Source organism: Diprion similis, chromosome 5 (genome assembly GCF_021155765.1).
Source record: "Diprion similis isolate iyDipSimi1 chromosome 5, iyDipSimi1.1, whole genome shotgun sequence".
NCBI classification, from domain to species: domain Eukaryota; kingdom Metazoa; phylum Arthropoda; class Insecta; order Hymenoptera; family Diprionidae; genus Diprion; species Diprion similis.
Window position 1 is genome coordinate 1,673,456 of NC_060109.1, and position 27,236 is coordinate 1,700,691.

At 37.9% G+C, this 27,236-nt stretch overlaps 1 protein-coding gene across 1 annotated transcript in view; it reads left to right on the forward strand.

Annotated features, from left to right (window-relative positions):
• Positions 1-2,589: 2,589 nt before the first annotated feature.
• The window catches only part of LOC124406208, a 103,953-nt gene continuing 79,306 nt past the window's right edge, over positions 2,590-27,236 (forward strand). The window contains exon 1 of the mRNA XM_046881565.1: positions 2,590-2,696. The gene's annotated coding sequence lies outside the window, so the exon portion shown is untranslated. The remainder of the gene's footprint in view (positions 2,697-27,236) is intronic.

The window sequence follows — 27,236 nt, forward strand, 5'->3', positions numbered from 1 at the left end:
ACAATATATGTGATGAATAAAAAGATGGATATTTTTGAATGGCCACCCAAGTTCAAGCCCGACTCAGTATCTATGACATAGCAGGATCATTTTGATATTTTTATGTGTATGAAGTTCATCCAGCATCTGAAATTGTTGCGGCACCTGCATCGTTACAAAATAGGAAATTAAACGTAATTCAGAGGGATTTATAGTTATGGACATGACGTCAAGAATTTTGTTTCAACGTTTTACTTCATGAATTACGTGGTAAAATGTGCGGTTAATTTTCGAAAACATCAGCTTCTTGCATGTAAACATATTTTATTAGTCACTCGTTTATATTTTCCTAAACGATTATCTCTTTTTCACTAATTTTTAAATTCTCAAAAATTTGACGATGCTCTGAAAATTGGTAGTGACATTAAATTCAGGCTGAGAAGTAAATGGATAAATATTAAAATACATATTTTGACCAATTTTTTAGAATATTATTTTCAAGCTTTTTCGAAAAACAATTACTCCAGTTACCACTCATAAACTAAAGCAGACATATCGTGAACGGATAAAGTAATACGTAGGGTACCAAAGTGACAAATCTTCCCATAGATTCTATGAACCAATGATTTCTTTCAAAGATGAATACAAGACATTGATCGCTTGCAAGGCTATGCGATCAATCGATTAACCGACTCTTTCAATGAATTGTTTTTTCACTCAATGTATCAATTCGCCCGTTCAACGTATAAATTTCCAATCAACCGATCAATCAGCCTTTAGTTCTTTCGCGTACTGAATCAACAGATTCTTCAAATCGAGCCCTCTTTCGACCAATCGATCCCCTCAATAAATCGTCTTTCCGATCAACCGACGAATCACTGATTCTCAGTTCGTACAATAATCGACTTAACTCTTCTCACCGAAGACATACGAATACAAAAATCACCCAATTCTCATATCAGGCTAAGCTAAAACTGCAAGAAGATAAGAAACCCGCTAAAAAACGCGTCGTTCAAACTACAAAGACGCAGGGTGTCCACCTTATTGCGGTCGGCGATCAGCTGATCGACGAGCGAATTCGGAGCAAGAAACGAGGGGCCCGATAGCCGAGCGCGGAAAGTTATCGGGGCCCGACGACACGCGTCCCCCGTTTTGGAGTGGGGCGCGAACGAACGGTGGAGGATCGAGGGATCGCTCGAGCGCTCGTGGCTCTCGGGCGGGTCTCGTGGGCGTCCTCAGCTCGTTGGCCAGGAGTCGCCGCGTGGCTCAGTCTTCGGCTCGCACTGTCCTGTCTGGCCATGCGTCGCGCACAACTGGCGTCCGCCGCACATTCGCCCCAACCGTACCGCCGTAGCAGCAACGCCAAGGAACCGAGCACCACCGACACCAGCAGGATTTTTTCTTGGGTCAAAAAATCGGAATCCAAGGATCGGCCGGGGCCTGAACCCGGACGACCCCGCCGGGCCTTATTATCCGCCCTCGCCGCTAGTTCAGAAAGGGTGTCGACAGTCCTCCAGGAGCTTGCAAGCCCCAAAGGCGGTCCAACCCTCAGCGGGATTTTTGGATCTCTGTTCATCCCAGTTTCATGAGTTTTTTCTCATTCACCTCGCGACGCTCGCAACCCCCGGAGGAGTCAGTGACACAGGATCGAAGTGCATGGGCCCATCAGTCGATAAGTTACCTTGCGAATTGGTTTTTCGCGGATCGATATCGATCGCCGATCCCCCCCACTTCGCACTCCAGTCTGAACACTTATAGTTTCGAACGATTTTCGACATGCATTACGATCGATCGATCACCAGATACTACTACTCGCCACGCGACTGAACGCCGGTTCAACGAGTGTGTGTTGTGCTTGGTTTAAAAATTCGTCACCGTATAGAACAAATATTTGTTACTCCCTCTCCTTTTTATTATACCTTATACGTTTGTTTTTATTTCTTTTTTTTTTTTTGTTATTCCTCTTCGTTTGTGGTGTCTCGCGTTATCAGACGATCGCATTTCGTGCTGTTCCATATTAATGTATACAGTGGACGATTTTTTCAATTACTCAACACCAAGTATAACAAACTTTCAGTGAAATTATATTTGCAATAATTATGCATTATGTTGCTACAACGGCGTTACAGGGATAATTAAATTATTCACGTGCAGCAGACGGTAGATAAATTATCACAATATCGTTGTGACGTTACAATTATAATCTGTGCAGTTGCGTACCTGCGACTATGAAATTCTGTAGCAGTATGGGTTTGCCGTAATCGCGAGTGTGTTTTTGATTTATATTGCTATTATGACAAACTGTTTTCAGAACATTTGGTTCGTTTTATTTATTTCATATGTGTGATTCTTTTTTCTATCATTTTTTTTTTTTTTACGCTTCTCTCATCTTTCTTTATCTCACAAAATACGATCCCGGTTTTATGTTCGCTACGCGTTGTTTAGTTTAGTGATACCTAAGTACTCGCACGACGAACGCGTGACGTCGCGACGACGCTACGTTTCAAACAATTTGCGATCACTGATTTTTTTTCTCTCAACTCTGAATCGTCGAAATACGCTCAGATACTTTACATCGATATTCCGTATTCTTCAGCTGATTGTGAATTGTTCATTCAGTGAGTGAGTTTCATTTTTGTGACACCTAATATTCCTCATCTCGTCTTCAAAGGATCGGATGGTGCGGGCTTACTTCTTTGCCTCAACTTCTCTGAGTGGTGAGTCATTTATACACTTGTAAGTATTTTTATTCGATTGGTTATCAGCTAGAAGATAGATTGTCTCGCGTATATACTTTCTTCCGTTAAACTAAATACCTAAACATGTATTTGAAGCACGTTTTGCATCCATTCAGACACTCGTTAGCTGTGCAATTTTTTTTTTTTTTTTCTTTTCATTTCAAACACCGTAAAAGTATAAAATAGTAGAAATATTTGGCTAAAATTTTTGCAAAAAAATTATCATCGTAATTAACCATCGATCAATCAATTTTAATCAAATTTTTATCTCAAATCTTACTAGCTTATAGTTTGAACTATTATATCTATAATAGCTTTTAGTCAAGAAGGTATAATTTAATCTCAGAGTTGTACTTAATATGAAGATTTACTCTTTTGAAACGTAAGAAAAATTAATTCCTTTTCAACTTTATCTTTCGATTATTCATTTAACTACTTGAGTAGCAAGTCTCTGTAGTTACTTTCAAACTCTTATTCTCACTTCTCTCGTTAAAAAGTCACTACTAAAGTTAGTTTTTTGTCGCGGCAATCGTGAGGCTCACCTCTTCAAGGATTAAATAAATTTATGTTGGTATAATTAGCTGATTATTCTAATCGTTTGACGGCAGGTTATAATATAAATATGAATTGGAATTTTACACGTAATTTTTAGTAGCTGCTGTAACGATCGTAAAATCTAAATATTATACCTGAATTATATGTAAAAAATAGGAAATTGAGTTATCGTGATTAATGAAAAGTAACGTCTTTTTCGGCGAGCAGAAATCAAATGAAATTTCATGGTTATTGCATCTGTATTTGGTAAAATATGTCAATAAATTCACGGTGATATATGTTCAAAGAATCAAACGTTGAAATTTATTGCTATTTATATTTGGCTCAAGGTGTCGAAAATATTTGCAAATATCTCACTTCATAGAAATCGCAAATTTCTTTCGATTTATTGACTCTCTCGTATTTTAATTTTCTTTTTTTTTTTTGTGAAAGCGACGGTACGATTTAAGATAATGCGTTTCAAGCATAACGCTTTACTTTAAAACTGTCAAACAAAAAAAAAAATTGGTGGTAAAAATAGGAAACCTCGAAAAAAATCGGACAATGACGAATATATATATTTTCAGGCAGCTTGAATAAAAGAAAGGAATTTTTAAATTTAAGTTCAAAGTACGACGTATGCATACAAGTTGTGTATATATCGTTCGAATTGTCGAACATTAAAATGCTACACGTGACAGTAGATGATACAACATTCCACTGCGGTTTCACCAGAATCTAAAACTGTTACAGAGCTATATTCCTAAGGCTGTGATACTTCGCATATATAGGCCTTGTCCCGAGTGTATGTATGTATGTATATATGATGAGAAAATTAATGTGAAATTTGTTATTATTCGCACATCTTCTGAATATCTTAAAAGATCAGGTTTCACGACCCTGCTTGAAAGCGTAATTTGAAAAATCTTACCTCTGACGACTTCGTCACGAATTTCGTGTATTCCTTTGACGAGCTGAGGGAGATGGATGCTAACTCAAAAACGATCTGCTCTCTAAAAGGCATGAAAATCCCCGCGGGCCGATGCGATGCAAGCTAATTGCATGCTGGTCGGCTGACAGTTTGCGCGGTATTCGCCTAACGGAGTTGAACGTGTCGGTGCAGCTGATTTTATTTTTATTTTCCCTCTTTCCTCTCCTCATTCACCACCACTGCAAGAGTGTTCGTGCAAAACGAGCATTTACCCTCGTTGCATATTAATACAGGATTATTTATACAAATCAGGTACCATAAAATCTGTCACACATTCATTTTATATCGTGTGTAATATAAGTGCGGATACTAGGTTCAATAAATTGCTTGCGATATGTTTATTTGTAAATTTTTTGTCATTCTTATTCTACTAAATTTCGCGAGAACGCGTCTGGAATGTGGATTACAGAGATAAGAGTCGAGATAGAAAACCAGGAACTTGTGAGATTTTTAAGAGAGTTGTAAAATAAGTGGATAAATTACTGCTTGACTTCACGATTCAAATTTTTATCGTGAAAATATAAAGTTTTTGAATTCCGAATGCAAAGAATATTTCGAAGCGATAATAGCAAGCTTAGGTTTTATCAGAGTGATATTTTGTCTTCCCTAATCTGTTTTTTTACATTAACTGAAAGAAATTCTGTAGATCAATTATAGCAGAACCATTAGGATTGATTTATTATCCAAGCCAGTTGATTCTAAATTGACTCAATTAAACGTTCTCTTTGCCCAAACGATTAATACCTACAGACGTACTAAAAAATAATCAGCGGTTTTTTTTAACTAACTGCATTAGTTATCCAGTTAAATGAATCCCGATTGGATTAATCGAAATTGGTATTTGATTGGATGAAAAATGTAAATAGTTAAAAAGAAGGCAGAAAATCAAAAACATGTATAATCAGTTTGACACGATTTTTGAAGATATATAAATTCTCTTACCCAGATGTGAATGTTCAGTAAAATTATAAGATACTGCAATTATAAGACTTTGGAAGAAGTCTAATCATCATGTTGAAGTCAGTAACGTAATTGCACCGATTCATGATTAGCAAAAACAGTAATTTCGCGATTTCAGAATTGTTGGAAATTCGGTAAACTGTCATAAAACAAAGCATACTCGTATTTGAAATCTTAAGTCCTTGAAAATCGTTATAGAAATTAAGAAAATAATGATTTTCCCACATTGTTTCGTTAGAATAACGTCACGGACTTCGATCTCGTGTCTAATTATAAAAAGGTCGAAAATACATGACAGCGTTGAAACAATCAAAAACTTAGCTGATTTCCTAATGAATTCTCTTCGTTTTTGTTAAACGCGGATCGTCCCCGAACACAACTACACTCCACTCGAAGAAGTAAAAAGTTTTCGTTTATCTTTTCTACGATATATTATCTCCTTTTCCTAATGTATTCACGTGTATTATGGGCACAGAGCCAACAAGATCAATATTGATGTCTATTTGAATACTGTTGTTGTGCAGAGCCGGTATGTATGTCCACATATTCACACACAAACACACACACACACACACGTAGCATCGAGGAATTTCAAATCTCTATTGCATTTGGTAATCCGGCGTAGGGTACAAGTCTTAACGTCGAAGGAGATCTGCAGCTCTCGGGGTCCTGATCAGCTAAGCAAACACCGCGAGGTTCTCACCTTTATCGTGATAATGGCTGTAATTTTGGCAGCTCGTCGCGATGTGTAAACGCAGATTGTTCGACCCCCGTTGATTGCATGGTGCGAAGCACGAGGCCGACGATTTATTACTCAACCTGCAGTATGTAAGCGTATCTTACACACTCACACACACGTGTCATGGCTGTTGCGCCTCCTCGCTGCATGGTTAACTGATGGGGCTCCGCGGACTTTCGTTGAATAAACAATAAATATATTCTCGCCTCCTCGGAGAATTACCTAGTGGCCTATACACCCGTGATTACCTCCTGCAACGGGGTTAAAAAAGGGGCTCGGATTTTTGCCCCCACGTATTTACTTCCTTTGACCTTTTTCCCTTCACCGTTCTCGCCCGACCTCACACGTAAGCTCTGCTCCTTGATGCACAAGGAAGCGCCTTCGCAGTTATAAACCTCTTTGTAAATTTCTGCCTGCATGCAACGTCCGGTGTAATATACGTATAACGTACCTCTATCCTCGCAGGGAAAGTGAGAATTTTTTTTTCTTATTTTTATCCTCACTCGACGAGGGGTTAATTATTCTCAAAGTCCGGTTTACACAGGCTCTCTTCGAGTCCCATGGGATGCTTGTGAAGCTTCGCGAAACCTTTCCAAGTATCCTGTGTGGTATACCTGTACGTGTATACTTGTTAATTGTTAACGTGACGTTTCTGGAAATCTTATAAATATGTTTTTATGGCATGGGCATTGAAAAGTCCACTTTTTGTGGCAGTTTTCGTTTCGTAAAGTGACGATTTATACGGTAGCGACCAAAGTTGAGGAATAAAGTCTTTATTCCGCAGTTTTGATGCGCAGTTCGAAGTGCGCATCCCAAACTGCCGAATAAAGTAGCTTCGTCGAACAGATCGCGACATAACCTCACTCTTCGTTTTGCTTTTCAATGCCCATACCGTAAAAAATATTGTATCTGGCATGCCCGTAAACCGTTTTTTAGCTTGGATCATTTCAGTACTCGCTTCCGGCTCGCTTCCGGCTCGTCTTCAGCTCGTCCTGAAATCTTTATCCTTGCCAAAAAAAACAGGTGGTTTACGGGTATGCCACATAAATAGCTATTTAAAGTCTCGAGATATCTATAAAGTTTGACAATCCAATCCAACGAGGTCTTCGAAATTTCAGAAATACCCGTGAAATCCGATCAAATTTCACGAAGTCTTTTTGGAATCCTGACAAATCCGGTAAAGTCTTCAAAGTCTTGTGAAGTCCTGTCAGGTTCGAATTTCTCTGATTTGAGGAATGGTTTGAAGCAGAACTGGAATTCCCATAAAACCGTTATTCTCTCAAATCTTTTATGCCATCCATTTAATTTTCCTTCTAGTTATCTAGTATCCTCAACCATGATAGAGTAGGCGTGATATAAATTTCGGTGATACATAAGAGGACGATACCGAATCATTTGGAATTTGGAGTGAGTAAATTAGTCCAAAGTCAAGTATAGTTCGCGTTGACGTGTTTACGCTCCTGACATCCAGCTTCAAAGTTATACTTTCCACGTTCGATTCTCATGCCTGATGCTGCTGCAGCATCTGCCAGCCGGTTGTTTCCTTTTCCCTCCTGTTCCATTAAAAATGTTTTAATTTTTTCACGCGTTATCCGTTAGGAAACGGCGAATGCCGTCCACTAATGGTTACAGATCCAATTGTAACATGTGCCAAAACGTTGAGCCGTGAAAATCCGTTTGGAAAAGCTTTTTTTTTTTTTCTTCTTCACGGATTATGAAAATCTTTGAGGAGGTGTAAAAAATTCGTAACCATGGACACTTTGATGACAGTGAGACGGTACATCGATATTGCGTTTAGACCCATCCATGCATGACTGACGTTTAGGGCGCCAAGCGATCATGGAGCGAATCAATCGTCAGTCGGGTAAAAAGCGATGCAACGATGAGATTGACACGCATTGTTTATTGCTGATGAAACGGGGTTGATGAATTGGTGAAAATATTCTGTCTGTCGTAATTGTAAGGAAATAAACATTCGGGGCTAGAGCGTGAGGAGAGTTGCCTAGCCAGCGGGCTTAAATGGCGTCGTCAATCCGGGAGCTACGTGTATACAGTATATACACACAGTCCAGGCCAACCGAGAGCCGAAGGATGGAAGAGACACTGGATAAACAGACGCTTCTAATCACTTACCGTGAGCACGAAAATAAATTGAGTTGTTGGGGAGAGCCGACGACCCGTGACCCTCTTCGACGGTAACTTCATCAATAATATTTTAACAGTATCCGAATGAACCAGCTCTAGACGATGAACGTTTCCAAACTGTATTTTAGAAATGAGATTAGATTTTTATCGGCATTTTTATTTGACAGCAAGACTATAGAAGAAGATCGCATCTTCTTAGGTTATTGCTTATTGGAATTTGGGACACGACATCAATTGTTTTTACGCGTATTGAGTATTTTGATAATTGGAAATTGGAAAAAGTTTGGAGAGAAATATATTTGGAAATGAATATATATGCTATTCATGACACATTTTTCTAAGTTGAAGACGAATTTATTAGAGGAAGAAGTAGAGGTACGTATTGCGATCCTGCATAAAAATGCCGACTACGAATGAATTTCAATCGTAAATGATGGAGGTTTGCTGATTAATTATATATAAGATGTGGCAATTCGTGAAACTTGCCATCGCCAACACTTTATTCAAGTATTTATTGGAAACATACACACTAATAATAACACGGGTCGACAAATTTTTTATTTTTTTATTTCTCGAGTTTATATTTAAATAAATAAATTTTGATTCTGTGCATCGAATAATGAACAAAATCTTCGTTTATTAGTTATAAGGTTAAAAAGGATTTAATTGCAAAACTGAGCTTTGTTTAGTTGTTATTTACTATAAATGTTTAACAAAATAGGTAATTTTTTTTTTCAAAATCCAAAATAGCGTTCTGGTTTTTACAAAATCAAACCTTATCTAATTAAACTATTTTTTTCTTTCATTAGTTACAGGGAAGAAATCAAAATTTGACGTCTAGAATCCAGACTCAAAATTCCTTTTTTTAATTGTATATTTTTAATTGATCTGTAGAATCGGTATGACCCTGTAAATTCCCATTTTTAACTGTTTGTGCAATGTTGGTATTTTATACTTAACCTCAATTATACCGTTTTTTTTTCTCAATTGCTCATAAATGGGGTTCGTCCATTTGGCGTGGCTTTTGGTTACGTTCAAGGAAATACGGCATATTTTCAAATCAGGGAATTTCTTGTTGTCGACATCTTTTTTTTTGTCGGGCAACGCTGTTCAAATCAGCACGAGAAAATTTTTATGAGAAAGTAAATACTCGTCTCGTTTCTATTTCAAATTCAATTATATTGCAGATTACGTACCGCCCATCATTATGGTATATATATATATATATATATATATATATATATATATAAGCTTGTGACGCAAGATGACGTAATTATGTTGATATTTGTTGCCGTTCCCAGACCACTCGTGAATATTCTATGAAGATACAAGCATCCGGGAGTAATATGTATACACACACATATGTATAGTAACGATGAAGAATGAGGAACTGAAGAATTTGGAGAATGAACTCGAGTGCGAATGCTCGCCAAATAAGGTATAATAAGTTGTGCGGGAGGTTCCACGAATATAAATACTCTCAAAAGTTCGTTAAGTACTCCAATATTTGCGCATTCCCCGACTTTACAAGTAATGCGGAAACGACTTCATCGTATTCACATGATATCCTCGTGTAATTAAACACGAAGAGACCGTTCAGTGATTTGAAAAATTTTCAGGAAATCAAAAATCTCTTTCTCGACCTGAAAGAAGCTCTCAAATTTTTTACCAACCCAACTCTAAGTACGTATCACAGATCTGATGGATATGTGTCATCCTACTTCAACCAATTAGGTTAAGTGAGTGTCAGGAGCCAGTTGACATACCTTGTATTCGAATCCATTATGCAGACTTTGCCATTTTCAAATATCTGATTGACTTTTGACCTCGTTTGATACTTCTGTAGAAATGGTCGGTCATTCAAAATCAGCGGAGTTCTACTCGTCAAGATACTTTCACAGCGTGAAAGGATAGCCATTGTGTGAAATAAGCATTGATTTGTCATCATTCATCAAATCTTCACATCATCAAACCTCTTGACCTTGAATCATCCTTGACACATGACAGTCCTTCGCTATTATTCATTTACTGTTTACCATTGCTTTCACCCTGTTATGGGTCCAGAGTTTTATAGAATCTTTGGTCGACGAGTACTGTAATCACTGCTGTTAATCTTTCAGTGACATTCGTCAAGCGTATTCAAAACTCGCCCCATATGGAGGTCATTAAAATTCAATCTCATCCGATTTCTTACTTCCCTTTAAATTATTATGGGGTGAATATCGTGGTTTATCATCAGCTTATGAACATACTTTCATGGGATTCGTTGCCACATACCGTGTCCGTCTTCAAGTCATACTGTTTTTTAAGACACGAGTAACACCGTATCGAAATCATGTAACTCATGTCAAGACGATGCTCAAATTTCATTACGACAAGATAGCAGCGGGCGAATTATATATTTTTACAGTGTAAGCTACATGGAGTAGAACGTTGTGTTAGACAGATTTTTCTTCCTTTTTTTCTCCGTGAAACAGGTAGTGTAATTCATTTTCTCGTGTTCAAGAGAATTTCGTGCTTCAGGACATAAATAGTCGCTTCATACTGGCCGCGACCTCATGTCTATCCTTTTCACGTTGCGTGTAGACGCATGATTTGAACAGCTTCAATTCATCCGATGAATTACACGGCTATCGTGTTTATACTGCTGCAGTTGCATCGCAGGACCAAAAGACGAAACCTTCCAAGCTTTACGTACCGGTCGTTCTGAAATCGGTCACGTACTCGATCGTGCGTGTCACGTCTGTCTGTGTGAGGCGATCACTGACCGAGGCAAGAACAAATAAGTTTAACCGTTCGCATCACGCGCAACCGAATTTGACGAAGTACGATGATTGTGGGAAAAACACCGCAGTATGATCCAAGTAAATATATGTAAATGAAATTTTTCTCTCTAATAAGTTTCACTTTCGTTCAACGTCTCCTAGACATGTCCGGGGTATTTGAAAAATCGAAATGAGGAGAAAGGTAGCAATCAGATAAGACGTCAAATCACGATACAACCTCGCGCCAACATTTGCAAATGTTGAGTTGCGACATCCAATTTCCAAGTCTGCAAATCGGAGAGAGCACATAATTCCAAGATTAATGAGCCTCGGTGAAACTGGGCGTAGTTTTATATATATATAAACGTGCAGCGGTGCCAGGGACCAATGGATTTCTAATGTAACAGGTTTCCATCCAGTCAAAAGCTCTCTTCAATAATGGCAGCTTCTCACCTTCGCAGAATCGTTACCGCATTAACTCTAACCAACCGATCAAAAGTCCTTCAAAAAAGACTTCTAAACGTTTGATTGTTGTACCGGAATCCAGGGTCTAAAGTAGACGATGAAGAGAAGTGCACCAAGTGCCCAAATCCTTTTAAGAACACTATACTTCGACAGTGATGTAGTTGGCTGTTTCTATGTAGCATATTTCGTGGTCAAAAGTCCTTGAGGAATGGGTTGATTGTTTGAAGTGGGAGTCAAAGTAGCCGAAGAATCCTTTGGGTCATACTCCGATAGTGATATAGGCGTCTATTTTTGTGGCCGAAATTATCTAGCTTTCTAAAATCAGGGAATCGTGAAACCGCGTGTGGCCTGAAATAGACGGTATTTAGACGAGGCGCTGTGGCCAAAGAGTGTATTGCTACCACCTCTGAAGCCACCCCTACGCCAAGTGCGGAGGTGTAGAGGGTTCTGTTATGTTTCAAATCCCGCGTGATCTTTGCGCGGCCGTCTCTCTGTGTAAACACCGTCGGAAATACACTCACCACGCTCCTGGCTCCCTCTGGTCCATTCAGAGCGCGTGGTTAGTTTCATTCACGGGTGCCCCCACCACCCCGAGATCATTCTATACTACGCTATGATATTTCGAGAAACATCGACGCCTCGAGGAAAGATGAAATGGGCACCTTGTATTTCCATCTCCCCGATACGTCATGGTTCTATTGGTACAGAGAAGCTTGCAGTGCCATTCACCGTTTCCTTCATGGTTTTCAACCCGCGCTGGTGATTCATGGGAGCATTTTTAATCCTGAAAGGTATAAGTAATGGTCTTCGATCACTTCATTGCTAATTTGGTGTCGTCAATGGTACGAAATGCACACTATCAGTCTTCATGTGGGATTGAGTTAGTTTTTGTTCCATTTTTTAGGGTATCGTATGAAAGTGTGAACACACACACACACACACACACTTGACTGATGATGTTTATCAATCACGTTTTGTCTACTTATTGGTTCTTCATGATTCGCTTTTGCCACAAACTGAACATCAAGTTTGGTGAAATAGCTGTGCTTGAGAATTCAGTTGTTTTGGTTGGATGGATAAAATCAATTGCATGGTTCTTTCTAGTTTAGAAAAGAATATAAATATCTTACGGATTTATTTATGTGTACCATGAGTAGTCAAACGCATAACTACAAACCATGGTTCATAATCCTTGGTATTTCTGAATGTTATTGTAATGAACGTAGAATAAATTTCAGGCCATTATTTTGTCTAGTCTGGTTTAAAATTAGATTCAGAATAGATCTTGTACTAGTATAACGATTATCATAGTTATAATGACTCATCCCATGACTATTGACGCAAAAAAAAATTCTGTCTAGTGAATTTTTTCCATGAATTTCGTTCCGGTATTCGATGCTGGTGTAAACAGAACCAGACGAAGAATATATTTTATGGATTCTAGTGAAACTCGAAGTGCGAAAGACTCGCGTGACTGAATGAGCGGTGTTTCGATCCTGGGAAGGCCTCCTCGCAGAAACAATAGAAGGGAACCTCCTGCAGCTCGGACCCTTACCATCTGTAGGTAGGCTGAGGCCCACATGGAGGATTACCGCAAGTGCCCAACACGTTTTTCGTATTTGGATTTCGTTATGGCCTTTGGGCCATAGTCATTGACGTATAGGTATAAGGTATAAAGAGAATTATTCGTACCAAGGCAGTTAGGAAGATAGGTAGGTATGTATGCCCAAGCACGAAGTGACGGCTTTACACTTATGTCATAGTATGACTTCGGGTGGCACGGACAAAATATTCGTGCGTCAGTGCTCTCTGTTGAACGAATGCGACGGGAGGCTGGAATTCTGTCCCCAGGGCTTAGGATCAATATTGTCATTTATATGATGTATTTTTTTTTACACTTCTAAGACGGTATGTACTTACTCGACTACTGCTGGTGCTGGTGCTGGTGCTGTTGCTGCTTGTGTACGCGAGGTATGTTTAAAAATAAAATTCTTCGTAAACTCATCTGATTTCTTATGCGTGACGAATGGGTTTCTCAGCGCTGAAAGAAGGCGCCGTTTTTTTTTTTTTTTCTGGAAACTCAACGCTCGTTTTGTAGGCAATGAATCTACTGATCCTAGTGTTGTGTGCCACCGTGAGGCATTCGAAGCGTTACAAATTAGTGTGTCGTAAATCCTTCCGAGGTATTGAAAAAATACGTTAAATGAAAAATCAATGGCTTCGGGGGATGCGCATATGGTTGGTAGTTGGCCTGTTTCTACACATTATTAGGAACCAACGTTTTCTCACGGATTGTCGTACGCTTCGATTCACAAATTGGACGTTCAAACTTCACGTTTGTTTACGCTTTGCTTACTCATTGTATTTTCATGAAAAAAATATTACGATACCAAGAACTCCTGCCCACCTACTTTCACGCTGAAATTTCACCAATCAACAATGCTTTCAGCATTCCGTACATATCTTACTGCTTAAGAGGGGTGGGGGGTATGGTTTTAAAAGCGAAAAAAAGGCATATTTTCGAGATTTTTTTGCGGCGATATGAGCAATATTATTTAATTCAATTTATCTACATATTGTGGTACAACTTCTGAAGTATGTTAGAAAAAATTTTCAATAAAAAATTGAGCTGAGAAATACACCTGTGACGGCGAATCTCCTGAGGCGCGTTGTAAAAAGAGTTGTTTTGCGGTGAACATTATAACTCGTTACCGGATCATCTGAAACAAAAAAATCGATATGCATTTCAAAGGTGATATGTTTCCCCAGGTAATCAGGAAGAGTTTTTTTTATTTTTTGTAGCATTTGGAAGTGAAAAACGCGATTTTAGCTAAAAAAAATTTCGGTTCATTTGTTATTAAAAAATAAAAAAAATGGGGAAAAAAAACTCTTCCTGATTACCTGGGGAAACATATCACCTTTGAAATGCATATCGACTTTTTTGTTTCAGATGTAACGTCCGGTAACGAGTTGTAATGTTCACCGCAAAACAACTTTTTTTCAACAGGCCTCCGGAGATTCGCCGTCACAGGCGTATATCTAAAAATTTTTTATTGAAATTTTTTTCTAACATACTTCAGAAGTTGTACCACAATATGTAAATAAATTGAATTAAATAATATTGCTTATATTGCCGCAAAAAAATCACAAAAATGTACCTTTTTTACGCTTTTAACCCCCCCCTCCCATTATTTGTCTGACGAAATGGATGTCAGGCACTTGTAGCGCTTGAATCGTATCTAGTTTTTCGAGGCATCCTGGACAACGAAAAAATCCAGTCGATCGCTGCTTACAAACGGGAAAATCAAAAAACCATTTTCCCCAATGTTTTACGGCTTGACATAGGTTTTTGAAGCTTGTGTATTCCGTATCATGATGGCGCACACAGCGCGTATAAGGTACAAAGTGGAGTTTCGATAAATCCATCACTATTGACAGATATAGCCTCGATAAATGTCAGGGTGATTGAATTCGAGGATAATTACGACCGAGGGTCGGACACTGACTTCGTTAGAATTGGTCGTTTCGTAAAACGCGTTTTGTTTGGATTGGATATCGTTTGGCCTCTGAGTCAGAGACGCGAGTTCTCCGACGTTGCCTCACCCTGAACGCGCCTCCCAAGTTGTTCCCCGTTGCGTTTTTTAGAAAACAAATTGTGCAATTCGCATTTTGTATAGCAGGCACACGCTGGTTGATTAAATAGTAACCGTTTATAAACAGGTCAAATTTATTTTCAGTTTAGAGAGGACTGTGCATACTTTTTAATACCTTCGATCGCCACGCTCGCCTCTGAAGATTTATGATTGCCTAATTGAGGAAGTCGTCTGTGTTTTATGAGTTATACGTGATCGTGCCATGCATGATTGCTTCACCAAAACGCCTATAGCATACACGTCTTATCGACAATTGTAATACCGAGCATGCGACACCTACTTCAAATAGACATTTATCGCACATGCTGCTATCGGCCATCGATGAACAGTACTCGACCTAACCAAAACAAACTTATCAAACAATATCACTACTGTGACGTACGTTTTGCGTTACGTCACGAGGAGATTGGATTCAGGGCCATCGTCAGTGAAACGCAAATATTGAAATCCTCTGTGAGGAAAAAACTTGAGTTGTCTTCAAACTTTTTCGTTATAGTTCAATCAGCTTGTGTGTGTCTGAGTTTATTCTAAGAGCCGTGAAACCAGCAGGATTCGATTTAATTTTATCTATCAAAAATTGGAAACGGCAGGAAATTCATTTGCGTTTGAAAATATGTTACCCATTTATTAAAAAAGTGCAAAACAGTCTTCTAAATATCGCCCACGCACCACCGGAACATGGTTAGCATGACAAAAATTCTAATAAATATGATTTCATTGAGAGAAAACTAACCTCTGCACAGTGTATGCTTTCAAATTTATAACTCAACGCCTGAAACTCATTAAGCTTTCGCAACACGTTGGGATGAACTGTATAGTCAGCAATATTTGAAACACACAATATCGCATTCATGCGAGACAGTTCCAATTGCTGATCATAGCTCATCGAGTAGCCATGATAGTCATCGTCAAGCTGGAGATCGGATCACACGAGTGATCATTGTCAGATGAAATAAACCTACCAAATTTTATACGAGCCATAAAACGATAAAAAAAAATGGCCATCGTCTCCACTTTTATTATGTCAGTTGACAAATTGTGTTAATTGCTCCTAGACGTGCAATGTACTCAGTACTTGAACATAAGGTTATACTGTCAGATCTGAGATCTTTCCGGGTTGAAAACCTGGTTTCTGAATTTCAAAGCATTCATGTTCAACAGTACAATGTTATGGACTCATGGATTGCAGGCGTTTCTTCAAAGTTGTCGTGAAAACTGTACTCGAAATCGAGATTAATGGAACCTCGTGACTTATTTTCCGCTCTACAGTAGCTGCAGTATCCTCAGTCGGATCTCAGCAAAGCGATGCCTACTTTGTTTACACTTTCTCTCCGAAGCTGCGTGATGGATACATCTTTGCGGACACGTTTCACGGTGCACTTTAAAGAAAAAAGTGAAGAAAAAACGAATAAGGATGTCAGAAATTTGAGATCTCTTCCGGTTATTTGGAACTCGAATTCACAGTCTTATGGAAACGAGATCTTTTAGTCCAGTAACTGTTTCACTGCTTTGTTCACACAAAATTGTTCTCGGTCCTTTGGGATATCCGCCTTCGTCCTGTGTCCAGTTATTCGAAAACCAGGTTAGAAAATTTCTCAACTCTCCGCGGCACGACGTTCCTTGCGGCGCCATGAATATCAATTTTCTTTGTCTTATGATCCAATAGAGTTTGAGCACTTCGTGCGGTACAACAAAGGCCCCATTTCTGAACCTTTAACGTCTGTGTACAAAGAGTACTGGACATATAATATCCGTAAACAGAATCATGTTTCTCCGAAAGTCACACACAAGACGCGTACAATTTCGTATGATTATCGTCAATGTTCGTAATAGGGGTGAATGAATCATGGGTTCATCCTCATATGGTTCATCCACGGATGGTTATTGGTCGTCTTAAGATACTCAACAACGATTTTGCAATCCATTATCTCAAGAATCTTTGTGGGAAACATTTTTAGTGTCACACGTTTGAATTGTTACAGTTGTCAAACGACCATATGTGAACATGTTTCTGACCCTGTGTCTTTCGAAATGAAAAATCTGCTCTCAACTCGAACTCCATCGCATATCAAAGTTCGTACCGTTAAGTTTTAACATGCATGAAACAATGAACGGAATTATTAATTACCTACCTCAAAGGCGGAGCCGGTTTGTGAGCATGTGAAGATATAATCGGTACTTGATTATCCAGAACGTCATCGATTCGAAACGAGATTGGGTTTGTGTATACCTACACTCGATAGAATTCCTGGTGGGTGGTCATGAGTGCTGTACTATCTCACAAGATCTACCTCATTATTTCGAATTAAAGACACTTAATTACGGTAGTCGCTTTATCGGCTCGTATGATTTTTGGTGCAGGTCATAATTCACGCCCACGTGAGTGGAGTACAGTCTGCCTCTGCACGCGGCGTGCGTGTGTACAAAATCTAAAATGCTACCGAGTCCTCTTCTTCTTGGAACTAGACTTCGGTCGATACCTTCCCTCAGTTTTTTCCCACGAGTTGGTAAACGAGACTCCAAAGTGCATTTCGTCTGCAATGGTTCGGCATTAAATTCTGGACACTCTTCTTCCATATCTTCCCATGTTTCATCGTAGAGCGAATAGCAATCTTGCCATGATTTCCTGCTGCTGATCATCTCGCTGGTAAGCTGGTTATAAGGATGTACTGGCGGGTGGAAGTAAAAATATAGAAGAATCCAAAAATCGACGGACCATAGTTTCGAATTTAAAAAAAAAAGCGAAAACTTAATACATAGAATTTGAAAATGATAGAAGTCGAAGTATGGAGAAGAAAAAGATTAGAAAGGCAAACTGTAGAATCGTCAGAATTCCTCTCGATAATATAGAATCCTATACAGGTTTTCGATTTTGCTCTTCTATGTTTTGGACTTTCTATACTTCATCTTTCTATATTTCGACTTTATATTTTTTTATTCGCATTTTCAAATTCTATGAACAAAATTTTCACCTCCATGGAAATTCGATGTTCTGGTTCTTCGATGAGTCAGCAATCCTTGATTTTTACTTCCACCAGTACAGGCACGTGGATTGAAATTGCCTTAGGTCAATGAAAATTATACGAATTGTTCTCACTTTTTATTCAAACGCCTGAGTAAGATTTGGAAGCGATTGTCTGGACTATACCCGAGTTATTTGACTTTCAATTCGAGGGGGTTTAAGCTTGTTAAGATCTCAAACCATTTTGAAAGCAGTCACTTTAAAATCGATTAAAATTACTTGAAATCAGTTGCATCACTTGAAACTACTTACATTTATCCTTTTTGGAAACTGTGAGAGTCGATGTAAAATCGGAAAAAATAAAAAGTAGATTAACTTTCCATTATGATTCAGAAAATCACTTTCAAACTTTACACGCGTGCTTGAAGTCAAAGTAAAAAAAAACTTGCAAAGTTTTCGTCGTCCAGCACGATTTCCTCCTGCACGTTGGTTGGTGTATATGTATATACAATATACATCCTCAAGCCTTCTAATTACAACAAGTCGAGGACTAACCGAGGATGGTGTTCGCACTCGAGCTAACGAGAGATGATCCGCGATGCATATAACCAGTCCGAAGAACAAGGCCTTGTACGGAGAAAGAAGCCTCGTAAACTCGCTGCAGACGTATCTATAATAATCACCCTTCGACCGCTCAGGCTGCCCCGTATTTTTCCTCTATCTTAACGCCCGAGTCAATGCGCCCCGCCCTATCGCCGTTTTACACTTTAAATGGGTTTTAGTTTACGCGCTTTTTTCTCTCACTCAAACACTTGTTGCAGCTGTTATTTTCGGTGCCGAGTAAAAAGTCAAAGGTTGTAGGTACAGACTTAGAGTTACATCTGCAAATTGGAGTGCGAAATTTTTTTTGATATGTATTGAAAATCGATTTCAAAATTCAACTCGGAAATTTTGTTGAGAAGATTAATTGCAGTTTAGAATGCGGAAAAAATTTGTTTCTGAAAATGTTTATGAATTCGGAATCGCTCACGTGGTAATTCAAAAACAATGAAAAAGGTATTGATCTGGATTTGAATATATTTACACCTTAATAGGCTGAAGGGTGGGGGTAAAAATATGGAAAGATCAAAAAATTGAAGGGCCAAAATATCGAATTTTTTAAAGAAACGAAAACTTAATTTATAGAATTTAAAAATGATGGAAGCATGCAGAAGTAGGGAGAAGTTAAAGTAAATAGAAAAGTTAGAACATAGAATGTCGAACTATAAAATCATTAGAATTCCTCTCGACAATATAGAATCGTATAAAAATTTTCAACTTTGCCGTTTAGTTCTATGTTCTGTCATTCTGTATTCGCAATTTTCTGTACTTGGGCTTTCCGAATTAAAAAATTTTATTCTCTATGAAAATAAGATATTCTGGTCTTTAAACTAAAAATTGCAAGAAAAAAAAAATTTACGCAAGAATAATATTCCGCCTGGCGTTAAATTTTATCGAAATACAATCAGGTCGTCCGATTTTTGAAGTGGAAATTTTTTTTCAGTGGCTGATATCGGCGAAAAAACTTCTGACTCTGTAAATTTTGGTTCTGATTTATGTGATCCCTATTGGATTCAATTTTCAAAATTTTCACTTCTCTTACGCTTCTCCGTAATTAGAATAGGTAACAACGTACAAAAGGCATAATGCAAAGCATCGAGTTATCGCGTTATACGCGAAGTTATCGCGAGGTTCGTTAGCGAGCACGTGGTGGTCATTGACCACTGCACAGGTTAAAGCGAGAGCAGAGATCGAGGAATTTCAACGAGGCAATACGTGTTCGGGTTATAATTGTAGGAAATTTATATGACCGTAATAATGATCGTGGTTATCAATTTAAAAGCAATCAACAAAGTCGTAGTCAGAGATCGTTGCGGTTTCGTTTTCCATTAGCTGTGCTCGTCGTACCTGGATATCTGCGTCGGTAAATAGCAGCGATAGATTCTCACGAGTTTCTTTTCCCTTCGCTATCGCCTAATTTCTAAGATTTCAGAATTCATTGGCTATCGTTTTTTGAGATTATTCAATCGGCCCAAAAATTACGTTCCATTCAGATCAATTAGTTCTACGCAATTCAAAAACTTACTGCGTTTAACTCTTCTGATTTATTATTCCAACCAAAAATATTTCATCCCCATTAAAACCGTAAGGAAAAGAAATTAAATGAAGACATAGTTCGATGTAAAATTTTCCGCTGTACGCTTTGCTCGAGTCATTTTTTATCTATCGATAGAAAAATTCTCGAGAAAAACATTAAAAAACGTTAAATTTTGGTGTTTTCTCGAAACCTCAAATATGTAGTTCAAAAATGACGTCAGAATTTAAATCCTCAGGGTCGAAAATCCCTGTACACAAAAATGTATCCATGCCCCGAGTGTTTTTGAAAAAGCGGTTCACGTGGGCACGTTTAGGGCTCGGTAAAAGGTTAGACGATTTTGTGTATGTACGTTAGGGTGGCGCAAAAAACCGACTATTTTTTTTGTTGAGTCTCGTGTGACAAAATGTTAGTTTTTGATGTTTTAAGAGCCCACTCCAGAGGACAGTTGAAAAAAAATTTTTTAAGAGGTCGCTCCACATTTTTTAAAACGTCATAAATCGTCGAAAATCGATTTTTTTTTTTTGATTTTTTTTCTCGTTACGGTATAATTTTATAGACAAAAAAAAAATCAGTTTCCGAAAGTTTCAGTTCAAAATTTGAATTTTGAAAGGTCGCTCATAATTTTTTTTCAATTTTTTGGTGCATTTCTTTAGATCTTCTCGAGCGACCTTTTAATATTCATATTAAAATTTCGTACATTTTTTTCCTTTTATTTAGTAAGAAAGAATCGATAACAATACACCACGAAATGAATTAAAAATCAAACAAAATAGTGAAAATACAATTTTTTTAATTTAATTTTTTGACGTATTTTGATATTTAAAAAAATTTGGAGCGACTTCTTAAAATTTTTTTTTCAAGCTGTTCTTTGGAGTGAGCTCTTAAAACATCAAAAACTAACATTTTGTCGCATGAGACTCAAAAAAAAAAAAAAAAAAAAAAAAATAGTCGGTTATTTTGCGCCAGCCTAATGTACGTATATGCATAAGGTATGAATCCCAAGAGACGGTCAGGTCGGCGGGCGCCTATCACGTAGCCTGCAGACGACCACCTACACAACGCACAAAGGGCCCATTACCATTCCGCTATAAGTCACAACGCGTCTTAGCCCGAAGCTATGTGCGTTCGGGTATTATCGGCTCATTTCATTCACACTCTCCATAATTTAACATGGCGCAAAGAATAATGGCAAAATCGGCAGACGGTCACCCCGGGCGTACTTTCGAAACTATCCTTCATCCCTTTCCCAAAAATTTTACCCCCCACAATTTCACTTCATCATCGTCCGCAATTCCTTCAAGATTTTTTTTGTAGTAATCCTGATGTCGTTTTTGTGATTGGTGTAGACTTTTTGACTGGAAGGTTTTATCGCTTTAAGGGGTGCATCCCCTATAGAACGCCAAATCTTAGTCGATTTTCATAATTTTTTTTGCGGGGTAATGAAGGAATATATTTCTTCAGGATCGTACGTGCTTTTTATTGCATAATTCCAGTCTTGAAAACTATTTTTCTTCTTTAAAAAAAAGTAAAAAATGGTTCAGGGTGAGGCCTTGGAACATAAAAATTTCAAACTTTGAACCAGCTAGAAACATGCTTAGGTTCATCAACTGGACAGCTCTCGAGGCGGCATTTTTTAGAATTGACAAAAATCGCTCTTACATTTCGTCAATTTAAAAAAAATGCATTTTTTGAAGCTTCTATAAAGAGTGCCGCCCTTAAAATTATCGAATGATCTTCTGCAGAAGCGAAAGGCGAGGGGAAAACAACTCGAGATTAAAGTGACACAATAATTATTTGATTTTAATTAATGTAAATTAATTCCTTTACTTCAAATGAAATTTTTTATTTCAGATAAACTTCTTTAACACTTGATTCATTTTAATTCATGAATTTCAATTTTTTTTCTCGTTAATTCAAGTGAATGTCAAAAAATTTCAGCTGCTTCTATTTCCTGAAAATTTAAATTAATGTTTTTTAATTCGACTTAATTTTTTTATTTCAATATAATTTTTTTATTTCAATATAATTTTCATTTATCTGTAAACAGATAATTCTGCCAGGAATCCAAATCAATTCAAATCAACTTGACTAAGTTTTTCCTAAATAATTGTCAGTTATTTCTCAATTAATTCTCATTATTTCAGATAATTTTTAACAATATAAATAAACTTTAATAATCAAATGTACGCCTAAAAACTTTAATTATAATTTACTCACGATGTTTGAAAACGGAAGAATCTACATAATAACAATAACTTATCACTCAACTTGTTTTTCGGTCTTAAGTTTGAAGAGAAAAATGACTCGATTCGTACAGTTTTCAACAAAAATCGATCAAAGTTAATAATTTATATGCTATGACTAACATAAATCGAAATTCCACTATCAAAGTCAATTCGAATACCGATAAGCGGACAGTTTCATGCGTATAACATTAGATTATTGACCCTGGCTTTTGACCGAACTAAATCAGTTGAATATTCAATTCAAAGAACAGACTCAAACCTTGAACTACACCTGGAAAGAAAATTTCCTTTGTCAGATTACTGCAAAGTGGCAAAACTTCCAAGAATAAATTAACTTCCAGAGTGCAAAGCGTGACTGACGATTAGGCACTGCATCAGGACATTTTTTATGAACTCTAAATTTCGGCCAGTTTGTTACACCGCCGCGCCGTCAACCCCAAGAGATCCATTTTACGACCGTCCATATAACCCTTGAAACGTGCGACATTCTTTCCACTCTGTTGGAAGGCCGTGACGGGTGTTTTTTTTTTTTTTTTTTTTACTTTATCAACCCTGAAAGCAAATTAAAAAGAAAAAAAAAACACATCATCGACTTAGCAAAACAGGAACTTGTTTATTTTTTTCTTGGGAACTATCTTGCATTAATTAACGTTTGCATATTTTCTCTATCTGTATATATATGATATATTAGGGTGGCGCAAAAAAACCGAAGATTTTTTTTTTTTTTTGAGTCTCGTGTGACAAAATGTTAGTTTTTCATGTTTTAAGAGACCACTCCAGAGGACAGTTGAAAAAAAAATTTTTAAGAGGTCGCTCCGCATTTTTTAAAACGTCAGAAATCGTTAATACGACTTTTTTTTAGATTTTTTTTCTCGTCGCGGTATAATTTTATAGACAAAAAAAAAATAAGTTTCCGAAAGTTTCAGTTCAAAATTTGAATTTTGAAAGGTCGCTCATAATTTTTTTTCAATTTTTTGGTGCATTTCTTTAGAGATCTTTTCGAGCGATCTTTTAATATTCATATTAAAATTTCATACATTTTTTTTCTTCAATTTAGTAAGAAAGAATCGATAACAATACACCACGGCACGAATTAAAAATCAAACAAAATAGTGAAAATATAATTTTTTTGATCAAATTTTTCGACGATTTTTGACATTTTTAAAAATTTGGAGCGACCTCTTAAAATTTTTTTTTTGAGCTGTCTTTTGGAGTGGGCTCTTAAAGCATCAAAAACTAACATTTTGTCACACGAGGATCGAAAAAAAAAAGTCGGTTTTTTTGCACCACCCTAATACATATATATATATATATATATATATACAACAATCCATTCAATTACGTAATTTGGGCGTTTACAGATCGTCGTAATTACAGGTGATTCATTTATAGGTAACTCGACCGTTGACCGACGAAAAGCACTTTCCATATCAAATTATGGCTCCGAATCAAGCATATGCAAGCTGGTCGAATTATCATACCGGAAGCGACGCGAGCCCACGCGGCTAAATATTCTGAATCTATTTACTTATTGTTTTTTTTTTTTTTTTTTTAAATTATTTTTTTATTTTTGTTCTTCTAGTTTTTCATTCTTTTTTTCGTACGTCGTGTTCGGCTTCTATGGATCGAGTACGTTCCCCCAAATGTTCCGCGACTGCAGGCAGGTTCGTGCAACCGGGAGTCGACGATAAATCGACCTGTCGTGCCCCCTTCTGGGATCCAATCAGTACAGTAACCCGTCTGTTTCATGTGCCTCGGAATGGGACCACAAATTTATAACTCGTGACGGCGACGGTCACCACAGAACGATCTCACGTTTCAATTTTGTGTTAAACACCCGCGTCTGAACTCCCAGGGGCCGGTGAACCATGCCGGAGAAATTCCATCAACTGTGTATAAACTACAAAAACTCTTTGCTCTACTGGTAATCGAATTTTTATACATGCGTCCAGAGTTGTTTCAACATTTTCTATTTTTCTTTTTTTTTTATTCTTTTTTTTTTTACCCCCCCCCCTAGATGCTCATGAAAGAAGCGTTTCTTCCAGGCGTTGTTACGATTTTTCCATTTTTCCATTTTTTTTTTTCACTTTTTTACTTTTTATAACCGTTGGAATATATATTTTAATCGAGAACGTCGGAAAGTCATTTTCTTATAATAAAATATCAATCCGAATCTAATAAAATTAACTGTAAGTAAAAAAATAGTGTCTAGTGTTCTATAAAATATCGTTAACAATTAGGTGTTTCAATAAAAAAATTATGGATTCAAAACTTATGAAAACTATGAAGAGAAAAGTGTTTTTATTTCTTTTTTTTATTCAACTTGTTCCAAATTTATCCAAAATTAATTTCTTAAAAGCTTGCGTTATAACTTTTTGCTTCAATGCTATTTTTAAAATTAAATTTGCACTCATGAGTGTTTTTTTAAGTTTGTTTTACATTTTGAGAACACCGCGCTTCGAGTAAGACTAGAAGTCGTGAGTCCCGTGAAGTGCAAGATGCAGTAGTGCCGGAAAATCTGATTTCACGGAGGCTGCTGGTCAAGATGTCAGACCAGGGCTGATTTACTTTGACAAATCGTCGGGCCGTGCTTACAGACCAAAAACCCTGAGCTCTGGGACCACAGGGAGCGTAGGCCCCACGGGCCGGTTATTAGTGGGTCCCCGCCCCTTAGATTTCGACTATAGCTGCCGCCGAAGTAAGAAATGTGTATCCTCTTTCATTCATACTTTCGTTTATCCTTTGACACTCCCTTTGCTCCTTGGGGAAAATTAGCCCAATTGGTGGTGAAACGAAACGAACAAGTTTTCTCATTCATGAGTGTGAAATTAGTTACTTTACTTTACAGTAATCGTTACGCACCTTCAGGATTGTCGGAAATTTAGTAAACTATGATGAAAAGCAAAACATACTTATATATATAGTACGTTGGAACGTCGAATCCTTTAAAGTCATTCAGAAATTGTGTAATGATGATTTTTTTACGGCATGGGCATTGAAAAGTCTAGTTTTTGTGGCAGTTTTCGTTCCGTAAAGTGACGCTTTATACGGCAGCGAACAAAGTTGCGGAATAAAGTCTTTATTCCACAGTTTTGATGCGCAGTTCGAAGTGCGCATCCCAAACTGCCGAATAAAGTAGCTTCGTCGAACAGATCGCGACATAACCTCACTCATCGTTTTGCTTTTCAATGCCCATACCGTAAAAATATTGTATCTGGCATGCCCGTAAACCGTTTTTTGGCTCGGATAATTTTAGTACTCGCTTCCGGCTCGCTTTCGGCTCGTCTTCAGCTCGTCCTGAAATTTTTTTCCTTGCCAAAAAAACAGGCGGTTTACGGGCATGCCACATAAATAGCTATTTCCCTCTGACATTCGGTTACATTAACGTTACTAACTTCAGCCTCGTTCTCGTTTGCTTTCTTATTTCATAACCCAGTTTTTTTGCTAGTCAAATAATCATTCTGAATCACGGTTCGGATTCCGGAATGTTTTGATGAGTCACAATTCGCGATTCGTGATTCCAAGACTCATTATTAGATTCCATTTTCATGCGTTATGTGTACTGGAATTTTCTCTTTAAGGTAGCTTTGAAGTATAATCAGGTTCCGGGAGTGTGAAATCGGGTAAGCAAAAACAATTTCGAAAAGTCTGAAAAGGGTTCATTAGATACATTTTCATGTACACGAGGCGCCATGCGATTACTTCCAACTTAATTTCTAATGATTTCTATTGATTCCTTGGAATCGGAATGCAATCTTTCATGATTTTGAGTGCACCTAGTGATTTCCATTAAATTCCAATGTTACGCCTGACTGAATTAGATAGAACAACAGGAAATCCCAACGAATCATTTCAAATCAATGAAAGCATATGGTAGTACGAAAATCAATGAAATTTTAACCATCAATTTCCATGAATCCCAACACTTGTAAAGCAATTTCTTAACACCCCATGATTTGAGGTTATTCGTACTGACTTGCAACGATTTCCGCAGTTACATCCATCGATTCCTCGTTATCAACAACCTGACCCTGACCGTCAAATTTCTGACTTTCTTTATCGACGTTCACTTAGTTTGAAAATCGAATTCTCACTTCACGGAATATTTTCGTCACTAAATCCAAATCCAGTCCCCAAAATACTCGTCATTCGAGGTTCCGTTAGCAGATTTCTTTCTCCTGGACGTGATCCAGGTTCTCGGTAGTGAAAAAGGTGCGATTTATACCAGCCAATTGGGTCAGTCGACTGGCAACCGAAAATCGGGGATGAGCAGCAGACCTCGACCAGCGCAAGGGTGCAGTGACCAGTGTAAATAAGCAGGCTTGGCTCTCGGGGGCCGGGCCCAAGACCCATGGCCCAAACCCTCCCACCAGGCCCCCTGACAGCGAACAAGAGCCACGGGCCCACCGCGGGATGCTTCCGAATTTCAGTATCCCGAACATTCGTGGGAGTATATTTGTTGCCTCCTGGATACCGAGACTGACGGATACCCAAAGTCTTCTGCTGCAGAGTCGCGTGGCATTCGACGATCGGCTGCTCGACTCGCGTCTGTCTTACGCTCTTTCAGATCATTCTCGTTGCGTCTTATCTTCGATTTCTGCCGCGTCACGCGTCGTGCGAATTGGAATTCGCGTATTTATTAAGTCAAAAAGTCAGAAAATTACATCGCGATGTAAGCATCGAGTGATAACGTGCAGTGGATTTTTTTTTTTTTGTTTTTTCTTCTTCTTCTGGTGAAAGTGTGAAAATAATTTTACTGGGAGTTACTCGTCTCCAGTGACAGAAGATATTGCGATCTCAGTGTCCTGAACAGCTGATAACTGGTAATTGTTATTTTATTGTTATTATTTACAATTTTTGTTGGGACTGAGGAACCTTGTATAATCGTTAACGTGAATTTGAAAAAAAGTTTAATTTAGCTA